A 12,279-nucleotide genomic window follows, 5' to 3' on the forward strand; every position below is an offset into this window, starting at 1 on the left:
CAGGGAGGGACATTGCTACTGGGGGCACTACCAGGGGGTATTACTACTGGGGGCACTACCAGGGGGGGTATTACTACTGGAGGCACTACCAAAGGGGGAATATTACTACTGGGGGCACTACCAGGGGGGGCATTACTACTGGGGGCACTACCAGGGGGGGATTAATAATGGGGGCACTACCAGGGTTTGGATATTGCTACTTGGGGCACTACCAGGGGGGTATTACTACTGGGGGTACTACCAGGGGGGGTATTACTACTGGGGGCACTATCAGAGGGGGAATATTACTACTGGGGGTACTACCAGGGGGTATTACTACTGGGGGCACTACCAGAGGGGGAATATTACTACTGGGGGCAGTACCAGGGGAGGGATTACTACCAGTAGCTGCTGCATTTCCCACCCTAGTCTTATACTCGAGTCAATAAGTTTTCCCAGTTTTTTGTGGTAAAATTAGGTACCTCGGCTTATATTCGGGTCGACTTATACTCGAGTATATACGGTACCTTACAACGATCGGGTTTTCCAGCGCTGTCGGTCTCATGCTGCCGGGATCTCTTCTAGTGTCGGGCTGCCGCTCGGCGGTATATCATACCGATTTCCATTGCATTGATCGCCATACAGAATACTGTATATTGTAGGTAGCTTTTGAGCTTTACCATACAATTTAAATAGTGTAGCGTTCACAGTGCGGAAGAATGAATTATAGCAGGATACCGATTTAACATCGTGCTGTTGTATCTTAAACTATGATGGTAGATCATAAACAATAAAAATGTTTGTTGTACGTAATACCACACTGTCATGAAATGTAAGAGCGGGGTATATTGTCTTTAAATTGAATTTACCACATAAATTAAATCATAGGGTACAAAACAGCAGCTCCCTTTCATGTTAAAGTTGGTGTTATAGAATTAACTGTAACCTTTTGCCACAGGCAGCTGCTGCAAAGAGCCATTTTTTTCAAACATTTAAGCAGAACGTGTCTTGTGTAATTTGAATGATTGCCTACCCACAGATAGCCTGTAATTATCATTAAAGTCCCATTGTGCTGTCAGTGATTACATGTAGCCTTTCTATGTCAAGCTTCTATAAGAGTGGTGTTTATATTTACTAATCACAGCTGAAGAGGGAACTGTTAGATCCAATTGACTGCAATGCTTTTTATAGATGCATAGATATATTGATTTATTATACGGCATGGTTTAGCTTAAAACAGTTATTACTGTACCACTTGAAGAGGAAATGTGGTACATGTTAACATATGGGGCATATTAAAGTATATTTGTGGGACATCCCCTGAATACACCTGTTTCCTGGGGGGGTACACGCAAATATTAAGCATCTTCTGGATGCACAGTAACAAGGAGGGATCACAGCAAATTAGGGATGTGCGCCGACCACTGTGTTTTGGTTTTGGATCTGTATCTCCTTGTGTTTTGGATCAGGATTTGGTTTTGCCAAAACCACCCTTGCGTGTTTTGGTTTGGATCTATATTTTTTCTAAAAAATAAAATAGCTAAAATCACATAATTTGGGCCTATTTTTGTTCCTACAGTATTACTAACCTCAATAACATTTATTTCCAGTAATTTCCAGTCAATTTTGACCACCTCTCACTATTGATTTCATCTAGTTTAGGCCAAAAGGTTGCATCCAGATAGCTTGCTGACTAAGCTAAGTGACAGCAGTGGGTGGCACTACCATGTGTCAATTCAGCTTCCAACATGGCACAAAGTGGCACTGCAGTGGTAGACAGGATGGCAGTTTAATGAACTATATGACCCCTAGGAGGTTTAAAAACCAAGTGTTTTCCTTAACTAGGTCAGAGGCCCGACGGGGTTGGAATATGCTTATGGACTGAAGACAGGGAAAGGACGGATGGATTGATTAGTTTTTAATTTATATATTTTAATGTTTGGCTTCTTTAAACAGTTTATGAGAGAAGATCAATCTAGGATGAAGTTCTTCAGTTCCTAAAAGACATCTTTGATCTGGAGGAGGTTTTTAATTTTTATACATCTAATAGAAATGAGGTGACCTTGCTTGTGGAGGTGCTTCTAGAATATACTGTAAACAGACATTTACTTTGTACTCAGGGAGGTTGTTAGAGACAATGGGAACAAGACTTGCTGTTTACATCAGAGGAAAGCAGCCTGTATTTCTCCGGCTGAACTAGAACTCCCAGCATCTGTGATGTTTGCTGGGCCTACTGGAAGATATTTGTCAACAACAGCTTCAGGTTACCTCAGCCTGCTTTGCGCACTGTACGTACCATGTAAATATGTATGTATGTGACCAATATAAACAACTAATTTTTGTGTTAAAGTATTTGCACTTTATTGCACACATTCTGGCAGGAAGATGCTCTGAACTGCTGCTCATATTTGCCCACCCCATCAACTTGGTAGTTCAGAATTTATTTTTAAAAAATGAAATAGGCATACAGGAGATGCTGTCTGTGGCCATTACAATTGCTGGACATTCATAAACTATCAAATTAGAAATGTCATGCAACAATTCCTCAAACAGCACATAATGCAAAGGAAATATGTGCAAGATGGAATTGTCCTTGTGCCCTCCCATCCACCCTTATGTTGTATATATGAAACAGGACACTGTTTACCAAACCAATCACTTCAGCGACAGGGACTGCCACTTGAGGCTGAAATGATTGTTTTATTGGGCCCCCACAGAACAAGCTGCCAATGCGCAGTGGACATTGGTGGCAATGATCCCATACACAAACTGTTTTTACACCATAGGTAAGATCAGATGTCGTCAGCGTCATCATCATCCCCATCAGTGTGTACATCCTCTTCTTCAAACAATATTAATTTGTCCCCTCTGGAATCCACCATTACAGATGCCTCTGTATTTTTTTTTATTTAATTGCTGGTAAAAATCTTCTTCGTGAAATTTGTAATTCATTTTGATGAACATCATCTTTTCCACATTTTGGGGAAGTAATGGCCTATGCCGATCACTGACAAGGTTCCCAGCTCAGCTGCACTGAAAACTCTTTCAGAGTACACACTGGAGGGTGGGCAACTTCAGTAAAGCAAAGCCAGTTTGTGTAAGGGACTCCAAATTGCCTCTTTTTCCTGCCAGTAGTGAAATGGACTGTCTGAAAAGCGTATTTGGATGCTATCCCTAAAATAATCATCAACCATTCTCTGAATGGTGACTGTATCAGACAGTCACGGAAGACATGCCACTCATTGTAGGCAGTTCTTTTAGACCCAACCAGATGTCATTAGGGTTTGCTGACTGATCTGCATCACCAGCAATGGGTCTCTTAGGACAATTTAGTTTTTTCCTGGCAGCCGCAGAAACTGGAGGAGGAGATGCTGCCGTGTCACGTGTCGCTTGAGCTGACAATTTTTCTACCAATGTAATCATACAATTACCGTACACGAAAAAGATGGGAAGGTGGGGGAAGAGAGAAGAAAAAACCTTGCACCAAATGCTAGCAACCCGGAAAAAGACGGTTTCATATACTGAACTATACACTATAATGCAAACAAAAATAGAAAGACACAATAGAGGTGATGCTCATATTGATTGTATGTCCATATTGTTAGTGAACGGATAAACTACGACTTTAAAGTAGAAAGAGTAAATGTAGCAACATTTCAAGGTGATACAATCTTCGAGTGCCTTTAGGCAGAATGCCTTTCTAAGCTTTATCTGTACATTCACATGCTGCTGAATTTCCAGTCTATTAATAGAGTTAAAATAGTATTGGTCAATTCATTGAAACACAAAGGGCGACATTTACAAGTTCAAACTCCTTTTTGGTGTTGCAAATTTCCACCAAAGCAAATGGGTTTGTGGAGAAAGATGGCAACAATTGTGAAGTGAGCACATTCCTTGCTAATTTAGACGTAGGAGAACTGATGTTCCTAGTATTGCAGAGCAGCACAAAAACAAACCCCCCAAAAAAACATTTCAATTTCTGGAGCAAAGAGGGTGCATTATTTGGGAGCATTCAGTTCTATGCAGAAGGATGCGCAGTCATTATAACTCCACAAAAATACCAACATTTTGGGGATGTAGTTATAATCTTGGTGTGCAGCATCCCGGCTGAAGATATCCCAGCACCGGAATGACACTACCCAGCTACAAGACCGGTGCCGGAATACTGACAGGAGGTGACATCCTGACGCCGAAATCCTGACAACCAGGATGCCGAATGTGAAAATAGCGGGGCTGGGGGCCACGGGGGGGGGGGGGGGGGTTAGGTTTAGGATAGTGGAGGGAGAGGTTAGGCTTAGGTACCCCTGGGGTGGGTTAAGGTTAGGCACCACTGGGAGGGGGGTAGGTTTAGGCACCATGGGTGGATGGTTAGGTTTACAAATTAACAGGGACGGTTAAGAAAGGGTGGGAGAAGGGTTAGTGTTAGGATGTATAAACAGTGACTTAGGGGGAGAAAGGTGGAGGGTGAGTATACTTGTCTGACCCTAGTTGGGATCCTGAGCATCGGGATGCCGCTGTCGGTATATTGACAGCGGGCATCTCGACTGTCGGGATTTCATACCCATTCCAAATTTTGTGCCAAGTGTCAGTTGGCTGTGTCTTGTGATATACTTTTATTAGGATGCAATTCACTCCTTCCAGATGCATCAAAATTCTAAGTGCATTAGACCAATGTAAGTTAAAAAGCTTCAAATACACAGGAGTACTGTACCGTATATTGGGTAGGATCAGGGGTGGATAGGGCCACTGGGAAAGCAGGGTACTTCCGGCTGGGCTGGACCTACTTCATTAGCAGCCATGGCCCACTAACACACAGTTACAGTGCCGCAGCTGCACTTAGGGCACTGACCGCAGAGGCTAAGCTGTGCCATGTGGTCGCATGTGTGTGCTGCTACAGAGGCTAAGGATGGAGATCTCTTTTAATTGGGCTGTCCAGCGGTGCGGCACAGCCTGTATGGCCACAGCAGCACACCCCTTACCTTTCTTACTAGTGGCTCCTTCTCACACTGAGCCAGCCAGGAGGAGACATTGTGAGGCCGCAGCACAGCACACCAGAGACCCTATAAGCCGTGCAAAGCCTCAGACAGACAGATAGCATGTTTACTTTCACTTCCTGATGAGGCTGAAGTTAGCTACTTATTCGGCCAGTTTCTTATTCACTTATTATTCGATCTCCAGCTTCTTATTCAGAACATGTTATATTAAAAAAAAAGTATCATATAGAATCAATTAGCTTACATTGAATAAACAAAATATGGTATCTATTACACAAATTTCAAATGTATTTTGCTTGGCCCACAAAGCTTTTGGGCATGAAACAGGGTGGTAAAGTGGGCACAGGGACCAGATTCTCTATATTTGAATAAGTTGCTGAAGTTGTGCAAGGGTTACCTAGCCTTGGGCAACAAATTTGACACTTGGAATCCACAGAGGGGTGTCACTTACATATGACCCACTTGTAATTCGCCTTCCCCAACAAGGTTTTGGACATGAAATAGTGCATTAAAGTGGGCACAGGCACCAATTAATACATTTGAATAAGTAGCTTGAGTTGTGCAAGGGTTAAAGATCCTTGGGCAACAAATTTGACACTTGGAATCCACAGAGGGGGGTCATTTACATATGATCCAATTGCAATTGGCCTTGCCCTACAAGGTTTTGGGCATGAAATAGGGTGGTAAAGTGGGCACAGGGACCAGATTTTCTATATTTGATTAAGTATCTGTAGTTGTGCGAGGGTTAACGAGTTTTGGGCAACAAATTTGACACTTGGAATCTACAGAGTGGAGTCACTTACATATGATACACTTGCATTTGGCCTTGCCCAACAATGTTTTGGGCATGAAATGCAACGTTAAAGTGGGCACAGGCACCAATTAATAGATTTGAATAAATAGCTGTAGTTGTGCAAGGGTTAACTAGCCTTAGGAAATAAATTTGACTCTTAGGGGTAAATTTACTAAAGTGAGAGTTTTTTGAAGTGAGTTTTAAAAATGATGTTGCCCATAGCAACCAATCAGATTCTACTTAACATTTAACTAGCACCTTCTAGAAGATAATAGCTAGAATCTGATTGGTTGCTATGGGCAACATCACTTTTAAAACTCACTTCTGAAAACTCTCACTTTAGTAAATTTACCTCTGGGATCCACACAGGGGGGTCACTTACATATGACCCACTTGCAATTGGCCTTGCCCAACAAGCCTTTGAGCATGAAATTGGGTGGTAAAGTAGGCATAAGCACCAATTAATAAATTTGAATAAAATCTGGTGCCCATGCCCATTTTACCACCCTATTTAATGCCCAAAATCTTGCTGGGCAAGGCCAATTGTGTTTGGGTTATATGTTTGTGACCCCCCTTTGTGGATGTCAGGTGTCAAAGTTGTTGCCCAATGCTGTTTACCCCTTGCACAACTACAGCTACTTATTCAACTTTAGAAGATCTGGTCCCTGTGCCCACTTTACAACATATTTAATGCCCAAAACCTTGTTTGGCAAGGCCAATTGCAAGTGGCTTATATGTATGTGACCACCCTCTGTGGTTTGCAAGTGTCAAATTTGTTGCCTAAGGCTAGTTAACCCTTGCACAACTACAGCTACTTATTCAAATATAGAAAATATGATCCCTGTGCCCACTTTACCACCCAATGTCATGCCCAAAAGCTTATTGGGCAAGGCCAATTGCAAGTGGGTCATATGTAAGAGACCCCTTTCTGTGGATTCCAAGTGTCAAATTTGTTGCCCAAGGCTAGTTAACCCTTGCACAACTTCAGCTACTTATTCAAATATGGAAAATCTGGTCCCTGTGCCCACTTTACCACCCTATTTCATGCCCAAAAGCTTTGTGGGCCAAGCAAAATACAATTGAAATTTGTGTAATAGATACCATATTTTGTTTATTCGCACACACACACACACACACACACACACACACACACACACACACACACACACACACACACACACACACACACACACACACACACACACACACACACTTATTTCTGTCTCTTTAGGGCTGCTCCAGATATTTCCCGGGCTGGATCTGCATCCTATTCTTCCCCTGGGTAGGATGCATCAAGCATCGCATTTTGTATGCAATGCATCCCACCACTCATCGCGTGAATGCCGGCTTAAATAACGTCTGATGTATGAATAAAATTGCAAAGAATGACTCGCACGCCCTGCCTATAGGCTTCAATTGGGCAACACCATCTGATGATGGCATTGCCCACTGGCTCCAAGATGCGGAGAACTTTACTTTCCAAGGCTTGGTGCTTATGAGAAATGTGGTCAAACACCTGAAAACTGCAGTTTTGTGGCTTTGACCACATAGTAGATCCTAGTGCATCCCACCAATTAAATAGCAGTACTGATGTAACCTTATTCTGCTGAATAAATTAATTGAGGCAAAAACAGAGAAAAAAAATGAAAAGTGAGTGATTGCTCACATTGCCGTAGAAGGAAGTTTCTACCCTGCGTTAGCTCCACCCACTTGAACGTGTGACATTGTGACATCAAACTGAGGGGGCCAGGCCTTCTGGATTAGGAAGAAGAGCAGTTCCTACAGAGCTCTAAGGACTCTCCAGACAGCCAGGGCTGTATTATTTATAATACTGACCAGGGAGAAGCCTAGGGGCCATGCAGGGAGAAGTTGCAAGGCACAAACATAGGACCAATAGCACACAAGTGTCAGGGGTTTTACAACTTAATGAGAGGACACGTGACCACCGCCATCACAGTTTCTGTCACCGCCACTACCTGGAGGAAGTTCTCTCTCTTCCAGACCTCAGCACATACAGGGAAAGGAGATTCCGCAAGACTTGAAGGGAATCTGGCTGGTCACTAGACAACCACCACCAAGTGCATAGAAAAGATAGCCAAGCATAGTGGTGGAACCACCTGGATTGAAGAATCCGGAGTGCACACACCAGGACAGATGCTGCAGCCTACTGGTAAGTGCATAGTGTGGGACGCTGCCATGACACACACAGAAGAACATCCAAAACCCTGAAGACCACCTTCAGGGTGAGGGAGTAGTATGGTTGGCACAGGGAAGAGATCTCCCAGAAAGGGTCATCTTTCACATCTAACTGCATTGAATAATAGAGCAAATATATAAGAAGTTTGTTTCTCCTCCTATTTTCTTTTATTTTGTTCGTATAACACCCCCCAAATAAATTACAATTAATTGATACTTTTATATAGCATCTATTAATAATATAATGAACTGCTTCTTTATTGCAGTGAAACAAATTGTCTTTTGTTATAAAACCAATTATCTGTAAATTATATATTTTTTTAATAAATAATAAAAATTGTATTTACTTCAAAATACAGTATTGAACAACTATTCCCCAAAATGTGCTTTCTTGAAAAGTTATACACAAGTAATAAAAATATTTAAAAAATGTGAATATAATTCTTCAGGAGACCCTCAAAATGGATATGGGACTATGTAGTGCAGTCTTACCATACCAGGGTCAGGCTGTTAGTTGTAGTGGGGTGAAAGATAGATGTGCCGGAGTGGGCCCAAAAAACCTGAAAGCCTAGGGGACCGGCCATGGGTTAATAGATGGCTCTCTAGGCTGCAGGGTGCATGTCTGGACTGTTCAGACACAATGGGAGCCAAATGCAGGTACTATGGTACAGATACGTTCCTGCCCCTTGGGACCTGCTCCTTAGGTATCAACACCACTCACGCCCCTAGTTATGGACTATACTGATTTTTCTGCCCTTCTAGGTTGAGGTGATGCCTCCAATTAACCCTGCTCTGTCTACACTGATAACCACAGTACTCACAGGGGGGCCCTTTGCGGCAATGATCATGGACATGTCTGCATGTGAACAAAAAACAGTCAGTTCATGGCCAAAATCATTAGCACCCTGTATATCAATGTCAACTTACATCCCTCACTATCCACCTCTGCACACCGCAGCGCTACTCCTAAAGTGATCTCAACATGGTTCAACCCCATTTCTGCATATATGTAGACAACATACAGCTCATCAGTGCCGCACTGTTATCAAAAGAGATCATACGTAACACAAATTATAATTAACAATGGGAGAAGACCATTTGAGGAAGACAAAAAAGAGGCAGAGGATAGAAAGAGCCCTGCTTATGAGACTTGCTATACATTCTAGAGGGAGAGACTTCTCTTAGTGCTGTCACACATAATCTATTTATAAAACATGAACAGCACAACCACGGTCTTCAACCCTTGTCAGCACAGATGTTTGAACCACCCACACATCTCTGTGCCAAGCAGATGATAAATCCATCCTGGTGGGAGGTGAGAAGTGGTTTGAAGACAAATATACAATTATATGACATTAAGAAACTGGTGAAGTTGATGTGTAGGTCATAACATTTATTTTAAAATAGCTTAAGCTGAATATAAGCTGTGAGAACAAGGGAGACAGTGTATGTGGCAGAGTGGCTCTCTGCCACATTTGAGGAAAGGGTTAACCTTCTGTGGCTCAGGGATGAACCACACATTTTCTTCAATTAAGAGGAATTCAGGTATATAGACCTGCTAGTGTGTTTCCATCACTGGGTAGAGACAGGTGGGTGTGCACCTTTAGCTCCACTCTGGGTGCTGGAAACTACAGACCATGACCTAACTGTTTGCTCGACTCCTGTAAGTGCTGTATTCCTAAGACTGTTGTTTCCCTGTGAAGCTGTACTATGGGCGGAATTCAATTGATTACGTGGTCCGGATCTCCCGTCTAAAGTGACAGGAGATCTCGGGCCGCTATTCAATTGCTGCCATTCTTCGCGCTGATCGCGCCTATAGAGGTCAGGTTTAGCCGCGTAAAGCAGCTAAACCCGACCAAAGTGCTGGGCGCGATCGTGAAAAGTGATGTTTGGGCACCCAAACATGTCACTTTTCGCACATTTCAGCTCTCATCCCCCTGGGGCTGCGAGCTGAAATGTAGCGCTTGGCAGCTGATCGCGCCCGACAGGAGCAAGAATAGAATAGCTCCGTCGGGCGCGATAGGGGCTGGAATGAATTGAATTCCGCCCTTTATGTTCCTGAATTGCTGTGTAAGAAGCCATTACACCAGAGGTTCCCAATCACGGTCCTCAAGGCTCCCCAACAGTTCAGGTTTTAGAGATATCCATGCTTGAGCACAGGTGATTTAATTAGTACCTCTATTAATTTGATTTAACCACCTGTGCTCAGCCATGGATAGCTCTAAAACTTGAACTGTTGAGGAGCCTTGAGGACTGAGTTTGGGAACCTCTGCATTACACTGAGTCTGCCATTTTGCTGGAATAAAAGCATACTTATTTTGAAGCAGACTGAGCATTGGCAGTTGAATGATAAACTGCAGTGTTGAGACACCAAGTAGCGAGAGCACCGGACCCTGAGATAATGTTGTTAATATGTCCTATTGGTATAGAACCTAAGGGGGTTATCAGCAAAATTGTGAAATTGAGTTTTAGCCACACAGTGATCCTTAACCAGGCATTCAACTTTAATGAGGAACAATGGTAACAGCAGCAAGAGCAATAACATGCGCAACACAGCAGTGTGACGATTTCAGCGGTAATAGTTGTTATATATTGGAATTTGGCTCTGCCAGATTCACATTGTTGTTTAATGCCTGCAGTACCATGTCTCACCACTGTTATTTTACAGTATTGCTTTAAAGATGCTGCAAAACGTGTTGCTTTATGTTTGTTCTCAGTTCAGTAGGATGTTGAAAACATGCTGACTATTCCTCCTGATCTCCATGCATATCTGTATTAAGGAGCACATACATAGTGCTCAATATCATACATACAATATCTGCAGATTATGGTTGCTCATACACAATGAACAACCATCATCTGGGGCCCCGCTGGCCGGCCGTCACATAGCAACCCCCTCCCCACCAGCCACTGCAGCAAGTGTAAGGGCAATAAGCTGAATACACGTACACACAGAATAATGAGCAGATATATCTGCCAATGAATGTGCTGCACAGCTGACGCGATATGTCTGTGAACGACGTTGTTCACAGACATATTGTGTGTATGGGATATGCTTGGCATCTCAGCGAATGAGACACGAAGACATATATATATATATATATATACACACACACACACACGTATATACTAGGGGTGAGCGGGTTCGGATTTCTGAAATCCGAACCCCCCCGAGCCTCCCGATCCGAGGCCGATCCGAGTCAGGCTCGACTTTTCCCGCCTGATTCGGATCTGAAATCGAGGCAAAACTTCATCATCCCGCCTTCCGGGTCTCGAGGGTTTTGGATCCTATATAAGGTACCCGCGTCGGCGCCATTTTCTCACTCGGCTGTGGACAGTGAAGAGGGAGGGTGGGAGTTAGGGCTGGCTGGGCTGTGTAGTGTAGTGTAGTGTAGTGCAGAGTAGTGTTGTGCTGTGCTGTGCTGCGCTGTGCTGCTTTTGTCCATAGGGGCTGTGTCCACTACTTCAAAGTCCATAGGGGCTGGCTGTGTTGTGCTGTGCTGCTGTTGTCCATAGGGGCTGTGTCCACTACTTCAAAGTCCATATTGGCTGGCTGTGTTGTGCTGTGCTGCTGTTGTCCATAGGGGCTGTGTCCACTACTTCAAAGTCCATAGGGACTGGCTGGACTGTGTTGTGCAGTCAGTTGTCCATAGGGGCAGTGTCCACTCCAAAGTCCTGTGCAGTGTCCCAGTCCTAAAGGGGTGCTGTAGTGTTGTCCAGGGGGTGCTCTGTCCATCAGGGGTGCTCCCCCCAAGTGCTAAAAAAAAAAATATTTTTTCTGTGTTTGTGAATTGTGTGCGCAGTAGCCGCACGTGCATCAACAAAGTAGTGTCAAGCGTGCGCCTGTGTCATAAGTAAAGGGCCGGCTGGCTTGACCGTTAAAGGGTGCTGTAACCTCCAAAGTACACTCCAAACCAAATAAAAAAATATTTTCTGTGTTTGTGAATTGTGTGCGCAGTAGCCACACGTGCATCAACAAAGGAGCAGCACCAAGCGTGCGCCTGTGTCCCATAAGTAAAGAGCTGGCTGGCTCATTTCTTAAAGGGTGGTGTAACCCACAAAGTGCACTACTCTCCAGCAAAAATAAAAAAATATTTTCAGTGTTTGTGTGCACCTTAGCCGCACGTATATATCAAATCGATATAACATAAATGGAGGACCAAACTTTCTCTGATAAAAATAAAATAGAGAAAGATCAAGAACCTCTTCCTCCAAGTGCTGAAGCTGCAGCCACTAGTCATGACATAGACGATAACATGCCATCAACGTCGTCTGCCAAGGCCGATGCCCAATGTCATAGTAGAAGCCACATACAAT

Source organism: Taudactylus pleione, unplaced genomic scaffold (genome assembly GCF_031769625.1).
Source record: "Taudactylus pleione unplaced genomic scaffold, aTauple2 ptg000437l, whole genome shotgun sequence".
Taxonomy (NCBI): domain Eukaryota; kingdom Metazoa; phylum Chordata; class Amphibia; order Anura; family Myobatrachidae; genus Taudactylus; species Taudactylus pleione.